The sequence below is a fragment of the Petaurus breviceps genome, unplaced genomic scaffold (assembly GCF_028583685.1).
Source record: "Petaurus breviceps papuanus isolate PSGF00001 unplaced genomic scaffold, PetGlider_PUasm1.0 187, whole genome shotgun sequence".
Taxonomy (NCBI): domain Eukaryota; kingdom Metazoa; phylum Chordata; class Mammalia; order Diprotodontia; family Petauridae; genus Petaurus; species Petaurus breviceps.
Genome location: NW_027185799.1, coordinates 21,653,968 through 21,675,027, shown reverse-complemented (window position 1 = coordinate 21,675,027; position 21,060 = coordinate 21,653,968). Strand labels below are relative to the sequence as shown.

Genomic DNA, 21,060 nt, shown 5'->3' with positions numbered 1-21,060 from the left:
ACAAATACATACATACATACATAATATATCTATACATACATACATACATACACACTATGAATTACTGTCCCATACAGAATACTGCTTCTGTAGTAAGAAGCCTGGAGTTCGAGTCCCTGTTTGGCTATTTCTTACCCAAGTGATCTCTAATAAGTCAGAATCTCTCAGTCATCTTGTTTTTAAATTGAAAAGTTTAGACTAGATAATTTTTAGCAATATTTCCAGCTCTGAACTTCTATGAAACCTATAATAAGTGCTTTCCTTTACTCTAAAATGAGGTTAATTAGTGTCACCTCCATCCCAGGGTTGTTATAAGGATTATTTGAGATAGTAAAGGGTTAAGTACATGTTGTTGCTGTTGTCCTATTGTTTTCAGTTGTTTTTTTTATTCTTTGTGACACCTTGTGAGGTTTTCTTTGTAAAGATACTGGAATGGTTTACAATTTCCTTATCTAGCTCATTTTACAGATGAGGGACTAAGGTAAACAGTATTAAGTGACTTGCCCAAGGTCACACAAACTAATAAGTTTCTTAGACCAGATTTGAATTCAGGAAGATGAGTCAGATCCAGCACTCTATCCACCATGCCACTGAACTGCCTTGTTTAGCACATACACATGCTAACTATCATTATCATTGCTAAGTTCCTCCACTATACCAGGCATTGTGCTAAGTGTTGGCTTGTTTTATGAAACGAATCTCTAAATCTTAAAGCATTATATAAACCTGATAACATCATTTCAGGCACATTACACAAGGGAAAAAAAGTTCTAAGTGAAGACATTTAGATCTCTAAACACTGGCTATTTGAAAAGTTGTCTTCTGTGGAACCATTCAGTCCTGAAAAGAAGCTAGATCAAGAAAGCTTCACTGAAATATATAATGACATCCTTTGGATGAATTCCTCTTGAATTTTAAGCTCCTAGAGGGTAGGAGACATATATGTTAAATGTTGCCCCTCACAGTTAATATTTTACCACATTTAGTCAGAATCAACAAATCCGTCCCAAAGTTAATGATGATAGTGTCATGAAAATCCAAGAAGCCTTTTATATAGCACTGCTTTAAAAGCCACACTGATTCATTTTGTCAATCTATATATGCTTGCCAAGGGGTTACTAATTGACAAGGGAGAAAGAGATTGAACTGATGACTTTAAGTTCCATTCCTCTTCTAAAACCAATGACTGCAAGGAAGATTTCTACATCCCAGGGCTTTGCTTGAGCTTTGAGGGTATAGAGATAAACATTCTTCTTGGAAACTACTAAAGGATTGGGATATTTTTCCCACTTGATGCTTTTTTGCCTCCTTTTACACTTGTTCAGAATTCCAGCCTTGTCCTCAAGTGACAGCTGTGGCACACTGGCTGACAGTCTTTAACCTGCTCTATGATTTCTTGCCCAGAGCTCTATTAAGATTCTCTGATTTATTATATTTTAGTAGTGTTTGCTTGTTGCCTTGGTTGGTGATTTTATATATTTCTTTCCAAGAAATTTCCTCTTCAGTGGATCACTGCTTTTCTCTTAGAGTGACTGGGATTTTGCTTATGGTTTATCTTGATTTGGGTAAAACAATCTCCCTTCATTTCCATTTTTTTGTTGTTTTCTCCTTCTTGGAATAAATTCTAGAATGCCACGCTCATGCTCAATTTTTCACATTCAAATATTTATTAGGCATTACATTGGTTTTAAGAATTAGATTACAGAGCTGGGGCTATCAATTTCCATAGAAGCCTGGGAATTAGATGTGTGTCGTGAGTACATACAGTTAATTTTCTTATATTCTTATAGTGATTATCCTTGGCATTTATTAACTTACATTGATTTATCAGCAAATAGAAGTAAAGAATAACAACCATTTTGTAAGCAAGCATACACTTAAGAGAGCAAGCTGAAAATTGAATCATTTGATTGAATACCCAGAAATCTGGCAAAAGATCTAGCCTAGGGATGTTCTTGCATTTATATATAATAGTGAAGGCTCCTTCATCTGGTTTTCACAGAGTCTGAGAACAGCTTCAAGCTGCAATTCAGATAGATGGATAAATAGAGAGAAAATGTCTGTGCGTGTGTGACAGAGAGACAGAGATAGAGAGAGACAGAGACAGAGAGAGAGACAAAGATACAGAGAGATGGATTGACAGAAGTAAATTTCCAGGCAAAGGGATTACCCGCCTTTCACCCTCATGCATGAGTTATCCAGTCTTTACTCCTGGTTTTCACTATATGTTGATGCACAGGGAAGCAAATATACAATCTAAAAGAGCACGATTGATTCGTGACTATCATGTTAAAAATTTCCTGCAATGTATTCAGAACTAAGGTTTTTTCATTATAATAGAAGCTAGCTATTTTAATGGGGATATTTGTCTATTTCTTCCATGAAAGTCTATTTCAATTCCTCATCATTAGTCAGGAATTACTATGGGTTCTTAGAAGCTATATGGGCAGAATGCAAGCTATTGTAAATCCTGTCAGATTGGATGGGCTTTGAAAATTAACCCAGTGATAGAGTGTGTGTCTGTCCTTCAACAGCCTACTAAGTTGTTTATAAAGGTTCATCACCTTCTGTGTTATAAGGTAGTGTATTTTGTAGCTATGGTGACTTATTATAGCAATGTATAGTATCCTCTGAGGCCTAGAGGGAGTGCCCTACATGTTGAAATAAAAGCCCCTTACAAGTAAGAATGATTTCATTCTCCATACTTGTATCCTCAGTGCCTAGCACAGTCACCAGACCAAAGAAAATGCTTGAAGAATGCTTTTTGACCAATAAAGCAAAGGGAAGGAAGACCAAGAATGATTAAATAATGGATTCACTAAAGTACTGAAGAATTTGCTCATCTAGCACTTCAACACCTGAAGACTGAGTAAAGGATCAGACCCTTAAGGAGAAAGAGGAAAAAAAAATTGAAGCCAAAGGACCTAGGCTTCAGTTCTACTTTTGCTCCTTACTGGAAGTGACCTTAGACAAATCATCTTAATTATTTGGTATTGACTTTATGCATAAAATGAGAGAGGATGACCTTTCCTGACTCCTCCTTAATTGTAATGCCCCACTTTGAATATTTTCAGTTTATCCCATATGTACCTTGTTTGTTTACAGTTGTTTATAAGTTGTCTTTTCTGTTCAGTTAATAGCTGTTTGAGAGCAGATACTGTTTTTTTTTAAACCTTTCTTTGTGTTTCCAATCCTTAGCACACTTCCTGGAACATAGTAGACATGATAAATGTTTATTGACAGACTGACTGATTGTTAATATGATATAGTTAAATTTTTCCCTTTAAAACTTTTCTGAAAAAAAATAAAAACAAAAACCAAAAATCTTTGGGCCAGAATGCCAATAAACTAAAGCTGGGTCTATAAGACTGGAGGACAGAAACATTGCTCAAAATTAATTAAAAAACAAACAAACAAAAAAAAACTCAGTGAAGTAACATTAGAAAACTTAAATATTTAGATCCCTACTTCAGCATCGTCTCCTTATTCTGATCTCATTCCAAGTGTATGGCATATGCACCCCAAGTATTCTCATAAGCTCATGAACAGAATCTGACTGAGAGGTCCTTACCCAGTGCCTCCATGGACAGTGACAGCTTAAACTTCTTTTATCATCTTTCAGAGGCAACAGACACTATTTCTTTCCCACTATTATGTAGAAGAAAAGCAACTTTAAGGAGAAAGCAGAAGATATGAATGGTGTAGAACACAACAGAAAATGGACCACAGCACCTTCTGGGAATGAATGTTTCCCTGCCTGAAGTATAGAATTCAAAAACCAAACTGGGGCCAGTTCTCTCCCTTTTAGAGTTTACTGTGTGCAATATTTTTGGTCAATTCTGCTCCCCAATACACACACACACACACACACACACATGCACACATGTACACACACACATACAAAGAATTTGAGGATAACCAATGTTGGCATTTATGGGTAGATATTGTACATCAGAAGAAGGGGGAGGGAACGATGAATGAAGAAAAAAACCAGATTGATTGGGAATAAAAGAGAAATTCTTAAAAATCAAAGAGTTAAGCGTGAAATGCTGAGTACAAAAGTAGTTTGCAAGTAGATATTTCAACAGATGGGCTCATAAACACTAAAGTAATAATGAGTAAAAATTTAAAAAATAGGCCAGAAAACCACGAACAAGTAATAAGTAGGAAGAAAATGAATCAGAATTCCATGATCAAAAAGGACAATTTTTAGCACTCCCCAGACATCATAGAACTCCCGCAATAAACTCTAAAATCTCTTGAGGCAAATAAAACTTTTAAAATTAGAAATGAAAATAGAAATCAGAGCTTTTCATACAGGATTAAATCACCCACACTAAAATAAGGAACAAACTACAGAAATTAAAAGGAAAATTGGGAGATATTTTCAATAAATAGAGGCTAAGAGAGACAGAACACCAGTTTTGAAAATAAAAGCAACACAAAAGTGGAAGAAATTTGGCATAAGAGAATCCAAATAAAAAATATAAAAGAACGCATTAATTGCATACAAATCAAAGAAAGTGACTTTGAATGGAGCCTGCATGGAGGTAATATAACAATTATATCATTGAAGAAAATTACGACCAATCAAAACCCTAAATACCATACTATAGGAAACAATACAAGAGACCTATCTAGAACATTGGAACATAGACAAAGCAATAATTGATCAAAATTGAATATTGCCATGAGCAAAATAAATATACTTGAAACTCAAGGGATTATAATATTTCAATTTCACAACCCTTCAATATTTTTTTCTAATTTGAATCATTTTAGAAAATAAAGTATTTTTAAATGACACATCTTAAATTTAATAATTTATTGTAAATTTATGGGTTTTTTCTTGCATTGAAATTTTGATTACATGGTATTGCATTATGTAACTCTGTAATGGTATTATATCATGAACAAGTCATTAGACACACATATTCTTGCCCATGTATCCTGGATTTCAAGACAACACATGACACATTTGCCTTCCAACACTTAGTTGTTAAAACCTGTCAGCTGATTTGACCACTGATTAGTTGTAAGTTGCATTTTGTGTACTTATTTGGAAAATAATGTAATCACTATGACTTTAACTCTGTTACAAAGTAGATGAAACATATAGGAACAGTTTTTTTTCAAAAATTTTGTCTCCTTTATGCTTCCACTGCCCACTTACTTTTTAATGCCCCTCCCAATTGCACCTAAGGTTACTACTGGTCTTCTGTATCTTTTGAGCATCACACCTGGGGAGGTAGCATCACTCATTTTGGTAACCTCTAGTATAGGAAAAAGGCATTTGATACTCCAGTACCTCTATCTTCATGAGGAACAAAATTAGGAGGAAGAGTAATGTTATAGGCTCATAGATTTGAACCTGAAGGGAGAAGTACATGCCACTTAGAACAATCTTCTCACTTTATAAATAAATAAACTAAGGCTCAGAATAGTCAAGGACATTATCCATGGTCATTTGGGAGTAAATGACAGTAAAAATTTTAATTTGAGACTTTTGGTTCCAAAGTCAGAATTAATTCCATAGTTCCACACTATAGTTCATATAAAGTGGAGAATGGAATTATTAATAGACTAGAAGGGAATGAAAATAAGGAGGTCAAAAAAGGGAAAACTTCTTGAAAAGGGGGATTCTATAAATAATGTTGCTTAATAAAAATGTTGAGTGGGTTGCAAGAAAGAAGATTTGAAACTACACACTTAGTTGTGAAGAACAAGCATAGTTTCTAAGGAGGAAGAGAAGAAATTGCCAAGTAAACAAATAAATGAATGAATAAGCAACTTGGCACAGTAGATAGAAATCTGGAATTGGAATGTCCAGAGAAGACTTTGGCTTCAAGTTCCTCCTCCAACACAGACTGGTTGTGTGACCCTGGGCAAGTAAATTAATCCCTTAGTGCTCCACAGAAATTTACACCAAAAATTTGAGGAGCTGACAATATGAATTGGTACAGGGATTTCCTTTTTCTGGAGATTTCATATGTGAAGGAAATCACATGCCCATTCCCCTCAATATTTTGTCCTAAAGTGAATAAAAAAAACCAGAAAGGGAAAGAAATGAATATCTAAGCAGAAGGGAAGTAAAGATGACTTGAGTGGGGACAGCACAAGAGAATATCCCAACATTAGAGCAATAGAGAGAAAACTAATTGGAAGGGAAAAGTGTTGACTTTAAGGAAGAGTAGTGATAAAAATCTATATAAAAATAACTAAATTGAAGAAAACTTAAGCCCAACAATCAAAATGTCAAGTGTAAACAGATTAAGTAATCAAATATCCTCAAAGAAAATTTCTAAATGAATAAGGAAAAAAACAGATAAAATGACATGGTTGGAGAAGCTATTTTAAAGATACTTTTTTTAGTTATTACGTGCTATAATTCTGTGAATGTGGGGATATAGAGAAAGAAAGTTTCTATATATTATAAAAAGGTTTTCTTTTATCTGCACTGAAACAGAAAATGAAGATATAGGTGAATGTGGTGAAAGAACAAGGGATTGATAAATTTCAGTGTCACAGATCAGTAAAAGAAATAGATAAACATAATTTTGTGCATAGTTTTCTCATAATTTATAATTCATGACATCTTTTATCCTTAGGACTGTGAGAATTAGGTAGCACAGTGGCAGAATGCTAGACCTGGAGGTAGGAAGACTTAAGTTCAAATTCACTCAGATACTTCTTAACTGTGAGACCCTGATGGAGTCACTTAATCTTGTTCTACCTCTGTCTCCTTATCTGTTAAATTGGCATGATAACAGCACCTATTTCCTAGGGTAGTTGAAATAAGATAACATATTGAACTGTTTTGCTATACTTAGAGTGCTATATAACTGCTGCTCTTTCTATTAAAGATTGATAATAAACCTTTAAAAAGTTGATTTATTTTCATTATCAAATTGTGCTAAGGATACACTACTTAAAATCAAAGATTTCAATTATCACTAAGGAGTTATTTGATTTTCACATCAATTATGTCCTAATTGAGAAATTCTGTTAATAATCACTGAAGCCATCATGTTGATATGTATGTACACATGTATGTATACCTCAGAGTATACGAGTAACATACATGATTTGAAACTCTAAATTAAACTATATAAGTTGGGTGAAGTGGGAAAGATCTGTTGTTAATATTCTTCTCCCCCCAGTGATGTAGTTCAATATGATAAGTAGAAAATAATAATTAATTATCACCATCTTCCTTTGCAAAACAATGATCCTATTACTAAATATTGTATTAATACAGAATAGTGAATTTATTGGACTGAATAGCTTGCTTATTTTGCCACCTTTTTGAATTTGTTACTTCCTCACATACATGAATATGTTCTATCAATTTTCATATATCATGAATATGCCATTGTAATTTCTTTTCTGGGAGTTCTTCATGGTTTTTTTTTTCATATAGCCATTCTTCTGGCAATGCTATTTATCTGCAAATCAATGAATACCACAATCTGAGAAGAATCAAAGCTTCAGGTGATCTGAAAGTCATTGGAAAGGTTTATGGTTGATGTAAATTGACTTGCCTATTACACTGATGCTTTGTCTTTGAGATGTGATATTAAGAAACTTTGTCAAGGACATCTAAGGAAAAAAGGGACAAAGAGATAGCAAGAATGAAATGTAGGCAGTCTGAATGTTACATATACGTTTTTCCAAGATACTGAAAAAGCCAAAGGAAGGTGCCACTCTAGTGCATAAAGTGAATGTTCAAAGGTGGGCATGCAGAAAGACAAGGGGGAGTATCACTCTGGCTAATAGGTTGCAGTAAAACTAGTAGAAAGATTAACTCTACTGATAAAACACATGATGCTAAGTATTTAAGCATCTCTCATTAAAAATAAATGAAAGTATCATTACAAAAATTGAAGATATACATATTAGTTGTAATTGCAGAACATCATTTCACAATTTATCTTGCATTTGCAACAGTCATTATGTTCATTCATATTATCAAATAGTCAATACAATTTACTTCATCATGACTGTCTTTTAATCACTTGACAAATCATACAAAATATAATTTACAGAAAAAAATGTGTGGCCATATATAGGCATAACTCATTCTTCATTCAGTCCTGCTCTTGCTTCAACATACAAGAAATACAAATAGAATGATGACACCTTAATCTGAAAATAACGTTTATGAGAATGTTAATAACACCACTGTACTGCTGATATGTGCATATGGTTTTATCACTGAAACACGTATGTCACTTAGTAGAAAAAAATGTGGGTATTCTAATCAGGATGGTCAAAATTCAAATCATGTCTCTGATACTAGTTGTGTGTGTGTTTTTAAAAATCATTTAATCTCCCTCAGCTTCAGTTTTTTCATCTGTAAAATGAAAATAATAATATTTGCCCTCCTGCTACATAGGCTTTTTGTAAAGAAAGCAAATTTATTAAAATGTAAAACACACACACACACATATATATGTATATGTATATATATATATACATATGATCTATTATTACACTTTTTTTCTTGTTTTTTAAAAAAAAATTTTTGGAGTGCAGTTGGGGTTAAGTGACTTGCCCAAGGTCACACAGCTAGTTTTTGCGTTGTGTCTGGGGCCAGATTTGAACTCAAGTCCTCTTGACTCCAGGGCTGGGGCTCGATTCACTGTGCCACCTAGTCACCCTATTATTACACTTTTAATGTATTTTTGAAGAATTTTGTCACTACTCTTTTGAAAAAAAATTGCATAGTATAAACACTGGAATATTTCTTTCTTATTTTAAGAAAATGGCCATAGAATTGAACTTAAATTTAATTTAAGTCAGCTGCTAGGGGTGAGGGTATGCCAGAGAATTCTGAACTGAATCAAAGTGTAAGGGGAAAAAAGTTGGAAAATGATACTTGATCGAGTCTCTCAGATGGAGAAAGGACAAACTGTGAGTTATTCTCCTTGCACAAAGACACCCTCTGCCCTGCTACCCCTAAAACAAATCTGGTTGATGCTGGCTAGCTTTCAAAGTCAAATTTAACTTACTGGGTGGCAGATGTGCCTGTCTACTAAAGCCATGCTAATCCATTTTCAATACACACCTGTTGTTTCATACAGACCTTTGTGGAGGTGTCAGCATGTCAACTCAAAAGGGCAAGTCATGTGCTCGCTTCGGCAGCACATATACTAAAATTGGAACGACACAGAGAAGATTAGCATGGCCCCTTCGCAAGGATGACAGGCAAATTCGTGAAGCGTTCCATATTTTTAGGGGCAGCCAGTTGGCTCAGCAAGTAACAGCACCAGTTCCAGTGTCAGAATGACTTGGGGATCGAATCTAGGCTCAGATACTTAGCACCACACCCAGAAATAACTGGCCGTGTGACCTTGAGCAAATTACTTAACCCCGATTGCTTTAAAAAAAAAAAAAAAGGCAAGTCATCAGCATAATTAAGGAAAAACTATTTTTTTCCCTCTGTGTGTCTATATTTTTATTCCTTTCCTCCTAATTAAAAAAATGTTTATGATAATAACATTCTGTCTTAACTTTAGCTAAGATAGCAACTACCATAATTTTTCCAAAATAGGTGGATGAGAACACGATTTGAAAACAAGGGTTAAAAAAACGCAAGATAAATGACTTATGTTAAAGCACCCTATGTTTGCTTATGGTTATACTGCCTCATTTCGTGTTGATGGAAGAAACTGGCTTACTGTCAAAAAGAACTTTGCTATTATAAAATCACTCATCTGACCTTTTTAAAAAAAATCTTAACAAGGCAAATTGATTTTGAAAAATAACAATGAATTGGTGTGGGATTTTTTCTTTGGTTACACTTGTGAACTGATTCAAACATTCTACAGAGCGATTGAGAACTATGCCCAAAGGACTATAAAACCATGCATATCTTTTGATCGGTCAATCTTTTGACACTACCAGGTCTGTAACCCCAAAGAGATTTTTTTTTTTAAGGAAAAGTACCTATATTTACAGAAATATTTATAGCCATTCTTTTCTGGTGGCAAAGAACTGGAAATTCAGGAGATGCCCATCAATTGAGGAATGACTGAACAGATTGTGGTATTTGATTTTGATGGAATACTATTATACTACAAAAATGATGAATAGGATGCTCTCAGAAAAACCTGGAAAGACTTACGTGAGTTGATGCAAATTGAAATGCACCATGTATGAAGTAACACCAATATTGTAAGACAAACAGTTGTGAATGACTTAGCTTTTCTTAGCTATACAATGATCCAAGACAACTCTGAAGGAATTATGATAAAAAATGCTATCCACTATCAAAGAAAGATCTGATGCCGTCCTAATACAAATTGAAGCATACTCAATTTAACTTTATTTTTGTTGAGGTCTTTTTTGGGGGGTTATGTTTTCCTTCATAACATGACTGATCTGGAAATGTTTTGGAGGAGTGCACATTTATAACCCAAATCAAATTGCTTACCCTCTCAACGAGGGAAATGAGAATGAAAGAGAATTTGGAACTTGAAGTTTTAAAAATTAATGTTAAAAATTGTTTTTACATGTAAGTGGGAAAATTACTAAATATTTTTTAAGAGGGAGTTTCCTGGGTTCACTAAGAAATTAGGTAACGAGTCCAGGGTCACATAGCCTGTACACTAATCTTGAAGCCAGGTTTTCCTGAGAATCATGCTGAAAATTTGGAAGCCATCCTCTGCAATATACCACTTGACAAATCAATCCTAGGCAAATCACTTAAATTCACAGAGGTCTCAGACAATTCTTTATGAATGTAAGTTGCAAATATGGTGTTGAAATGTCTTGGTAGAGAGAATTTCCTTCACTGATGAAATCATAGATTTGGATAGGTGGGTAGAAGTGTAGACACTGGTTAAGTCTCTGGGGGTACAAAGAAATAGTTCCTTCAATGAATTTAAAAATAAGGATAAGTATGATAATGATAACAGCTAGGATTTAAAGATCACCTTATAGAACTTACTTTATTTGATCCTCACAACAACCTCAGAAAGTAGATGTTATTATTATAGTCATGGTATATAATTTAAAAAAATCTGAGGCAGACAGGAGATAAGTGATTGGCCCAGGGGTTACACAGCTAACAAGAGTCTGAGGCTGGATTTGAACTCAATTATTATTACTTTTTTTTGCCTTTTGGAGGGCAATTGGGTTTAAGTAACTTGCCCAATGTTACATGGCTAGTGTTTTTGTATGGTTGTTAAGTGTCTGAGGCCAGAAACAAACTCGGGTCCTCCTGACTCTAGGCCGGTGCTTTACTCACTGCGCCACCTAGCCACCCCTCAATTATTATTTTTAACTGGGAAATAATATAAACATGAGTCAACATAGACTCTGATGGGAGCCAATGGAGAAATCTAGAAGGAAAAAAAAAAGGGTTCCAAGAAAATTTTGGGTAAAAATACATGAAGTTCAGACAGAATCATCAGAGACTGATGAAGTACCCTGTAAATTGAACCTGCAAGAAAGATGCAATGGTAGAAGTAGCAGGCATAGAGAGGATTAACTTCAATAAGGATACTTTATCTGAGAGGATCAAAGAAAGAGTAAAGACATAGAGAGTTTTGGGGAGGGGGAGGCTGGGAAGTGAGGAATATTCTATTCCTGACAATCTGTTTCCTAATTTGGTCCCTATTTCATGAGCTCTCTGAGATTGGGAACAATGTGAGCTACCAATTTAGACATTTTAGAGGCCTGCCACATAGTTTGTATCTGGAAATTTCACTCATTATTTTCTGTATCTTTCTATTTTACCCAAATTCCATTTTTTCCTCTAATAGGAACAGCTTTTTTTTCCCACTGCCACAAACACTCTATTTTCTTGCATGGAGTATTGAAATTCTCAGTATGTTAAACAAATTTTATATATTCATTGACACTTAGGTTACCATTGGCAACATCCTCAGAATAATCATTTTTCCATTATTAATTTCTATGAGGAATACTTTAGGTAATGGAGAAAAAATGAGTTTTCTCCCTATATATCAGCCAGTAAATTTGCATATATTGTGTGCATATATGCATTTATTGTATGTTATATGTTCATATATTTATGCATACATTACAAAATATTGAATGGCCCTTTTTAACATGAGATTTTAAGCCATTATATCTTATTATATGATACTCCAAGCATAGACTTGGCAGGTAGATTACATTTAGATATCTTTGAAAAAGAAGGATTTTAACTCAGCAGACCATAACATCATGATGTGTCATTTGGTTATTCACCACATCATTTTATAGCATATACATGTCTCTTATGATGCAAACATATGGATATTTCAATTACTAACTAAAGGTACTTTTTATGTATGAAAACCAATTTTCAGATCACATCTAAAATATGGAGTTCATAAAATCAGTGTTCAGAACAGAGTCAAAACACACATATATGTGTGTATATGCATATATGTATACATACATATGTATGTATACACATACATACATATGTATGTATACACATATATATGCATGTATATATTACTCCTTTCTGACTCAGTTTCCTTTTCTTAAAAATAAGGGAGTTGGATTCGATATTCTCTAAAATTCCTTCCTATTCTAAGTGTTATGATCCTAAATGCCCTTAAAATGCTTGCACTGTTATAGTGGAGATGATATCATTAACTCATAAATCTTTTTGTCTCACAGGAGCAAGCCTCCTTGATATATTTCCTGCCCCAAACTTTTTTTTGTGACTAGGTGGCCATGCCTGCAGGCAGTGAGGCATTATGGAAAGATATAGAATTTGGAGTCTTAGAACTTAGCTTTGAATTATGCTGTTAGAATATAGCACAATAGATAAGTAATTTCAACTCTCTTTGACTCAGTTTCCTCATTTGTAAATTGTGTTTATCAGACTAGATAATTTCTATGTCCTTTTCAGCACTAAAGTATGAGTTAGTCTTGTTAATCCAAGCAAGAGAAGCAGCAAACTATAGGGTAGGTGCTGTGTCTCACCTATATTGTGTGTAACAGGGATTTGTACATCCCCATACAACTTAAGATGGTTCCAATCATGTAGGAGGTTCCCAGGACCTGCTTCTGGAAAAATACAGTGAATTCCCTTACCAAGTGGTTGTGTAGCTAGAACTCACTGGATCTTTAAAGCTGTCAGACTAGGAAAGACTTTTTCATTTCCAAGGGAATTCAAGGATGAATGTCTTATTTGCCCAAAGCTTGGGTACCATGCACTAATCTGGGTTGAAAGAAGGAGGAAAAGGCCATCTTTCCCTTCCCCTTAGGTGTTATGGCCCAGAAAATTGGATTTGGTGTTTTGATCTGTTTTAGTTGTACTTTTCATGTCTAGGATCAGGTGGTGGACCCCCTTGACATATTGCGACAAACCATGGTGACTGTGGAGGCAGCATTCCAGGCCAGATGTTGTGGCTAGCCCAGCGGGGAAGCTGGAGAAGATAGGGTGTTGGGAAGTGGGCCAACAGACTTGGAATGTAATGGGACTGATGCTGTATAGGAAGTGAGTTTAACTGTGAACTCCCAAGTTTTTTTGGTGAATACTTGTATTCTTTGTTTGTTTTCCTAGAAGCAAATCCCTGTTTGTTCATATTATACCTTTGAAGTAAACATTCCTGTTTTTAAAAACTAATCTTAATGTTCAGTGGTTAGAAAGAACTGATACCAAGGTGCCCTTGAAAGAGAAGGGGAGTGAGCCAAAATTATAGAGCACACAGCCTTCAAGATGTCTAGTCTAACACTCTCATTTTACAAATTAGGAAACTGAGGTTTAGAGATTTCATCTCACTTGCCCAAGGTCTCACAGGTACCAAGTGTCAGAGGTAGCATTTAAATCCAAGTCATCCTATGAAATTCATACTAAAAGGGAAACTCATTTCCCTTTTCTATAGAAAGGACTATAATAAAGTGAATTGTCTTCTCATGTTCATTCCCATAAGTAATACAAGGTCCTCATTACAAAATATCACCATGTGTAATTGACAACACATATGTTAAAAGGTCATGATATACATGGAAGTAATTAGCTAAGCTTGTCCTCAGCTAGTGGTAAGCTTCCTGAGTCAAGATTCAAGTCAAGACTGTGTTGTTTCTTTTTCTCTTTATCCTTATTACCTATGTTTTGCTAAAAGTAGAGAGTAGATAACTGCTGTCTGTTGAAACTGGGCATTGGTTAGCTAGGTGGTACAGATGATAGAGTTCTGCACTAGATAGTCTGACACTTGTGGTTAGGAAGACCTGAGTTTAAATTTTGCTTCCAATACTTTTAGCTATATGATTCTTGATAAGTCACTTAACCTGATAGCCTCCATTTCTGAATATATGGAATAGTTATAATGATAAAACTCACCTCACAGGACTGTTTTTAATCAGTTCTAGAATGGTATGTATCTGAATGCATTTTTGACAGTCCTGCCTAAAAACAAAACAACAGAAAACAAAACAAAACCTATCTGACATTGCATAATGAGAATCATAAATATTACTCAATTTTGTATGACCTTTATATGACTTCTATCATCCTTCAATCAATTACTTGCAGTCCCTTATCCTTTAAATGACAAAGAATCCTCTAACTTTTCATTCTGAGTATGATTGTCATTAACCAGGGGTCCATACCATGACACCTGTACACCATTCTCTACTAATCTGGTCAGGTTTAAATAGGCCCTTTCTCTCTGTGTGTATAAACACACACAAGTATGTACATATAAACACCTATGTGTATATATAAACACGCAAACATACATGACTGTGTGCATGGATGTATACAGACACACCTCCCCTTTCTTTTGGCTTCTAAAATTTAAGCAAGACATTGTTCTTCTAATTACTTGCATCAGCATTAAGCTTTGCCAAGGATGATTGCATGTTCTTTTAAATGCAGATTTTAAATGAAAAGGAAAGATTTAACAGACACCATGATGTTATTCTGGTAGGAGGTTAACAAGGTTAACCTTTACTGCCAATTGTTGCCCCCATAAATGGAGAGCATTCATCATTTTGCCCAGAGCTAAATCAAAGGAATCAGTAGCCCTGAAAAAAATCCCATCAATGTAGTATTATTCATTACTTTCCACCAGCAAGAAGACAAGATTTTTACATTCCTTTCAGACACTTGACTGTCTTATTGGAATCGTGAAGAGCGACATTTAGTGCCCATTTCTTCTATTCCTTCAATCCTGCACAAAATCCTAGAATCTCAGAAGTCAAAAAGAAGTGGTCATCCATCTCAGAATTCCTTCTAGTTCACACCTGACAAAGACTTATCCTTTCTTAATTTGAATGCCTTCAATAAATTAAATCAAATTCACAGTCAGGTCTTTTTGAAACTGCTGAATTTACATTTTTGAATTTGTTTTTTTTTAACCCGAGTATAGGACTTTATATTTGCCCTTATTAAATTTCCTCTTTTTGTCTATTTGGCTCAAATGTTTTAGCCTCTAAAGATCTCTTTGAAAAATGGTTCTGACATTTAATATGTTAGCTATCCTTCTCAGCTTTCTGACATCTGGAAATTTCAAAAGCATGTCCTCTCTGCCTTTGAAAAAAATGCTCACTAGCAGAGCAGAGGGCCAAAAGCACATTAGCTCCTCTTAAGAATGAGAAATAATCCACAATACCCTAGTCATTCAGTAAAGACAATGTGACCGTATTTTATGGAGGGTTGAGTCTTAGAAGAATACCTCATCTCTTTTTTAGATTTTTATTTCGTGTTCATAAAAATAGTTCCATTTTTATCTACCTGAAGCGTGTCTTTTGGAAGGAAAGGCATAACCGTGACTTGCTACAGTTATAGCATGTCATCTAAGGAACATTTATAAAGACTCAATTTTCCTCTATCAGTAAATATATCTGAAATTCCAAAGACATTCCATGTAATACACACAAAACAATATAGGTAAATTCATGGGGGAAAATTATTTGCAAAACAATTTTTATAAAAGAGATGCATCTGCCTTTATTTTTTTCACTTCTGGATATGCATAGACGCTTACTTTGAAAGCTAGAAGAATAATGAAGCCTTATGAGAGATAATCATAAATCTGAAGCAAGCATAACCCTTTCTCAAATCAATTTACCCCCCTCACAAAAAGGACATTAGGTTGTTTGAGGAAACTTTTTTTTTATAAAATGTATTTTTAAAGCTAGAAGTGAAGCCTGTCTAAGATGGGATCCCATTTTTCATATGGCAGACTATTGACAGTTCAGGGTAGATTGCTCAGTATGATGGAAACACTATATGTGTTGCCAACAGTTTTCTGGATGACATTCTTTCTTTTTCTTCTTTCTTTATTTCAATTTTTTTGATATAACATGTTTCTCTTGAAGGCACCATGATATTGAATTTCTAAAATCTTTTCAGGCCAAATAGTACTCAAAGCAATGGGTCTATGAGAAAGTAATTGACTAATGAATGTATTTCCTGAAACTGGCCACAGTGCATCAGTGTTGGGGAGAGGAGGGGGAACCAAGGAGCACTGAGGAGAAAAAAGAGAAAGAACTTCTATTTTTCAAATTATACTGTTATGTCTCCTGCATTTAAGCTTAATTCTACCTGTTTAGTTCTCATTAAATACATCATTCTGGTCTCTGTCTGCCAAGATAAATAGGTTTATTTTCTGCTTTTCATATTTTGTCACAGGAAGATAGATACACCATGCAATCAAATAGTAATTTCAGAACTAGACATTTTGCATGCAAAATGTCAGGCTGGATATATCTCCAGTAGAACAGACTAGACAAGGACTTGATTAATATACAGAAGATTAAAGATTGTTCCTGTCACCCCTTCCCATTGTTTTACACCATTCAAATACTGCGCCTTTTAAGAATTATAATATTTTAAAGAAAGAAGACACATTGTCTTAACATCAGGTACGATAATTTTTCACTGAGTTTTTCATCTGATATAATTCCCTATCTTTTTTAAATTTTATTTTAAATTAAATTTTATGTTTATTTTGAGTTTACACCATTCATTTCCACAAGATTTTGAGTTACAAATTTTCTCCCTTTCTTTCGCCTACCCACTACCTCAAAACAGTGATCCCACTGCATATCCCCTCCCCTAATCTGCTCTCTTTTATATCATCCCCTATACCTTCTCTGACTTTCCAGTAGGGCAAGATGGATCTCTATAACCCAGAGCCTGTATATGTTATTTCCCAGTTTCATGGAAAAAAAAGATAACAATAATATTGAAAAAAAAACCATTTGATTTTAAAATTTTGAATTCCAGATTCTTTTCCTTCATCCCTCATCACCCATTTTTACTGGGAAGATGAGCAATTCAATACAGGTTGTACATGTGTAGATATGCAAAATATTTCCATAATGCATATATCGTGAAAGACTGACTATATTTCCCTCCATCCTATCCCACCCCTCCTTGTTCTATTCTCTACTTTGACCCTGTCCTTTTCCAAAGGTGCGTGCTCCTTCCCCCCCCCCTGTCCCCTCCTCCATCATCCCCCCTCTCATGCCCTTCCCCCCCTACTTTCCTGTAGGGTGAGATACCCTATTTAGTATGTATGTCATTCCCCCCCTAAGCCAAATTCAATGAGAGTAAGGTTGACATTCCCTTTTGCCTTCCTGTTCTTCCCCTCTATTATAACAGTTTTCCCTTGCCTCTTCTATATGAGATAATTTACCCCATTCTGTCTCTCCCCATCTCCTCTCATTATATTCCTCTCTTACCTCCCAATTTCACCTTTTCAGTATCATCCATTCCTATTCAATTGGTCCTGTACCCTCTCACTATGAATACCTGTACACATATGTACACACATTCACATATGTATTCATACACCCATATACCCTCCTATATAGACATATATGTATGCATATGTATATACACATTTATAGTTATATATTTATATTCCCTTCAACTATTCTCATACTGAGAAAAGTCTCATACGTTACAATTATCATTTTTCCATGTAGAAGTGTAAATAGTTCAACTTTGATAAGTTCCTTCTATCATTCCCTATCTAATAGGTAGATTTTTAGTTAATGACTTGTTGCTAAATATATTGCTATATGTGTATATCACATTGCTCTTTGGTATTCTAAGGAACTAGACAGTGTGTTTCACTGAAACAAAACAAATTTGTAGTACACTTTGTTTTTTAATCAATAAACCACATCTATATCATCAACTAATAAATTAAGGGATGCTTTCTAAACAATACTTTACAGGTCCAGAGGATTCAGATTTAAATCTTAATTCTACTAATCACTAACTGTGCAATATTAGGCAAGTCATTCACCTTCTCAGGAATTCATTTCAACCATCTATGAAATAAAAAGGTTGGATAAAAAGTGTCTAAAGTCTTTTTCCAACTCTAAATTGATGAGTCTACTCAACTGAAAAATGGGACAGTTTTTCTCTTAGGTGAAGTTGTCCTGATGCCTAACTCCCAAAGTAACAGCAGGTTGTGATTGCAGAAATAGCATTGGAAAAATTTCACCAAACTTCAATGGTTCCATTTCTTCACATGTAAAATGAAAGGATTGGTTTTAAGTTACCTTAGAACTGTTAAGGTGAAGGTTGGGGGGAAAAAAAGTGAGTAGTGGAAAAAATGTAGACACAGATTTTCACTTAGGTTTGGCTCAAGGAGCCTTTGGAAATGTTTATCTAATAGAAAAAAAAAGGATTTGAATATTCCGGAAATGGAGAATAACATTCTTTGGTAGTTACATTAGCAGCAATTCCAGGGCTTCACTTGTTTGTGTTCAATTTTTCTGCCATTTATGTTAATAATTTATTACTTTGCTGCTGTGACAAGAGAACTGGAGATAAATAGATCAATTTGATAGGGATTCTCTTCTAGAGTAAGTACTGTTTTGTGACTGGAGAGATTTTCATAGTCTGTTCAGCTCTATTCATAATATAAGGCTCAGTAGTTGGGGCTTGGGGGTAGAGATCATTGAATGAAAGGAAGGAACACATTATATTCTAACAATTAAACACCCAAATTGTGACTTGGAATTGTTAGATAGCCTCAGTATCCATGCAACATTTTCAATTAGGGGGTGAAGGGGGAGAGAAAGGAAGGAAAGAATAAATTCCAAAAGGAAAGATGACTTCTCACAATGGATGAGTTAGAAAGCTTTTACTAAATTAAAAGATATAATTACAAAATATTTTAAGAAATAATTTTTAAAAGTGGGTAATAACATGCTTCTATAAGACAGGAAGTATGTGAAAGTAAAAGATTACAAAGTAGGAAGACTTACTTTAATAATTTATAACAAAGTATAAGAAGTAAATTACATTCACACTTAAAACTATGATTTTCTAAAGTTGATTTCCAAAGTCATAGTATTCCCTTTAGCAAAAATGAGATCATAGCTGTCTCTCAAAGGCTATGACCTACTATGTTGTTATAGAATCACAGAATCTTGCAGTTGGAAGGGATATTGAGAGGCCATCTGGTTGAAACTATACCTGAAAAATGAATCTTTTCTACATCATGCCTAAAAAGGGATCAAGCAACCCTTGCATGAAGAAGTATAATAATGAAGAAGTCACTACTTAATGAAACACTATAGTAGTAATTAAGTAACTCTTTGTTGGGTTATAACAAGAGCCATAGTGTTAAATTTCCAGTGGGTGCATTTATACCTTAGATATTGGAAAATGCTACAAATCACAGTTTAATTCTTTTTTCTGTTGGTAGACTAGACTTAAAAAATGAAGAAAATAATTATGAAGATTAAACTTACTAAGATCTAGTTGTTAAACATTCATCAGCACACCCTGTCTGCACAAAAAAATAGTATGCTTAAATGAGAACATTACAAGTCACTGTCCTCATTCTTCTGAAAATCAACAAGCATTTATTGAGAGTTTGCTACGAAGGAGGCAAAATCAAGATGATGGCAGGAAAGTCAGTATTTTTGCCCAAATAACCCAACACACTTCCTCCATAACAACTAGAAATTATGCTAGAGTGAATTTTGGTGAGGAAAACCAAGAAAAAGCCATGTTTTTCTGCCATAGGGCAGCTCAGGAAGATAGACTGAGTGCTCTGAGGAGACTGGGATGGGAGTTACCCAGGAAAGCATATTAGTAGCAACAGAAGGAGTAGGGATGACAGAAGTAGTAGCAGTGGGGAGCATTATAGCACTCAAAGATGGCAATCAGGCTAAAACTGAACACCAGGTTTGGAAGCACTACAGCAGAAAGAGATCCCAGAGCACCTTCAAATCTTCACTAGGAAGCGAGAGAGATGCCAGCTGGAATTTCATTGCATATCATTCAGTTCTGGGTCAGAGTAAAGATGATAGGTTGAGTGTGACAGAGACCCTGGCTATGTATGGAGCAAGACACAATTTCCAAAAACTAAACTGTGTGACTTTGATCCCAGAAAGAGAGAGATGACTCAGTTCTGACCTTTAGCCCCTTATGTGAGTCTGACTGCAGTATAATAATCAGGGAAGGAGATTAAAATTAAATGGGGAGGGGCAGCTAGGTGGAACAGTGAATAGAGCACTGTCCCTGAAGTCCAGAGGACCTGAGTTCAAATCTGACCCCAGACACTTAACTTACTAGCTGTGTGACCTTGGGCAAGTCACTTAACCCCAACTGCATTGCCTTCATCCCTCCAAACACACACACACACACACACACACACACACACACACACACACACAAGATTAAATTGGGAGTTTGGCAGGTCAATCTTTTTGAACCGCAGAACCTTTCAATGGACTAACCATAGCTGAATACAACAGTAGTCTGCTGAATGCCACACAAAGCAGCACACCTAAACAAGTTTGCAGAGCTCAAACTGTGAATGTAGTGAACAAACCTCTCCCCAGGGCATAACAGCTTGGAAGCATTGAAAACTTTCATGCCCCTAAACTGAACTGTGAAAATGGAATAAGGATGAAAAAAGAAAGAAGCTCAAGCCAGATATTTCGCCTCCTCAAAATGAACAAAGTCAAATACTAACATAAAGTTCAAAATCAAGAAGTAGACTGGGGAGGGGGAGGGGCAGCCAGGTAGCACAGCGAGTAAGAGCACTGGCTCCAGTGTCGGGATGACCTGGGGATCAAATCCCGGGCTCACACACTTAGCACCCACCCAGA

General features: G+C 35.1%; 1 protein-coding gene and 1 non-coding gene across 15 annotated transcripts in view; one reads left to right on the top strand and one right to left on the bottom strand.

Annotated features, from left to right (window-relative positions):
• The window catches only part of PTPRD (protein tyrosine phosphatase receptor type D), a 2,782,277-nt gene that overhangs the window by 1,516,889 nt on the left and 1,244,328 nt on the right, over positions 1–21,060 (bottom strand). The window lies entirely within an intron of this gene.
• LOC138163266 (U6 spliceosomal RNA) lies at positions 9,129–9,235 on the top strand. The gene has a single exon (XR_011168861.1). It is a non-coding gene; the product is annotated as a U6 spliceosomal RNA (small nuclear RNA).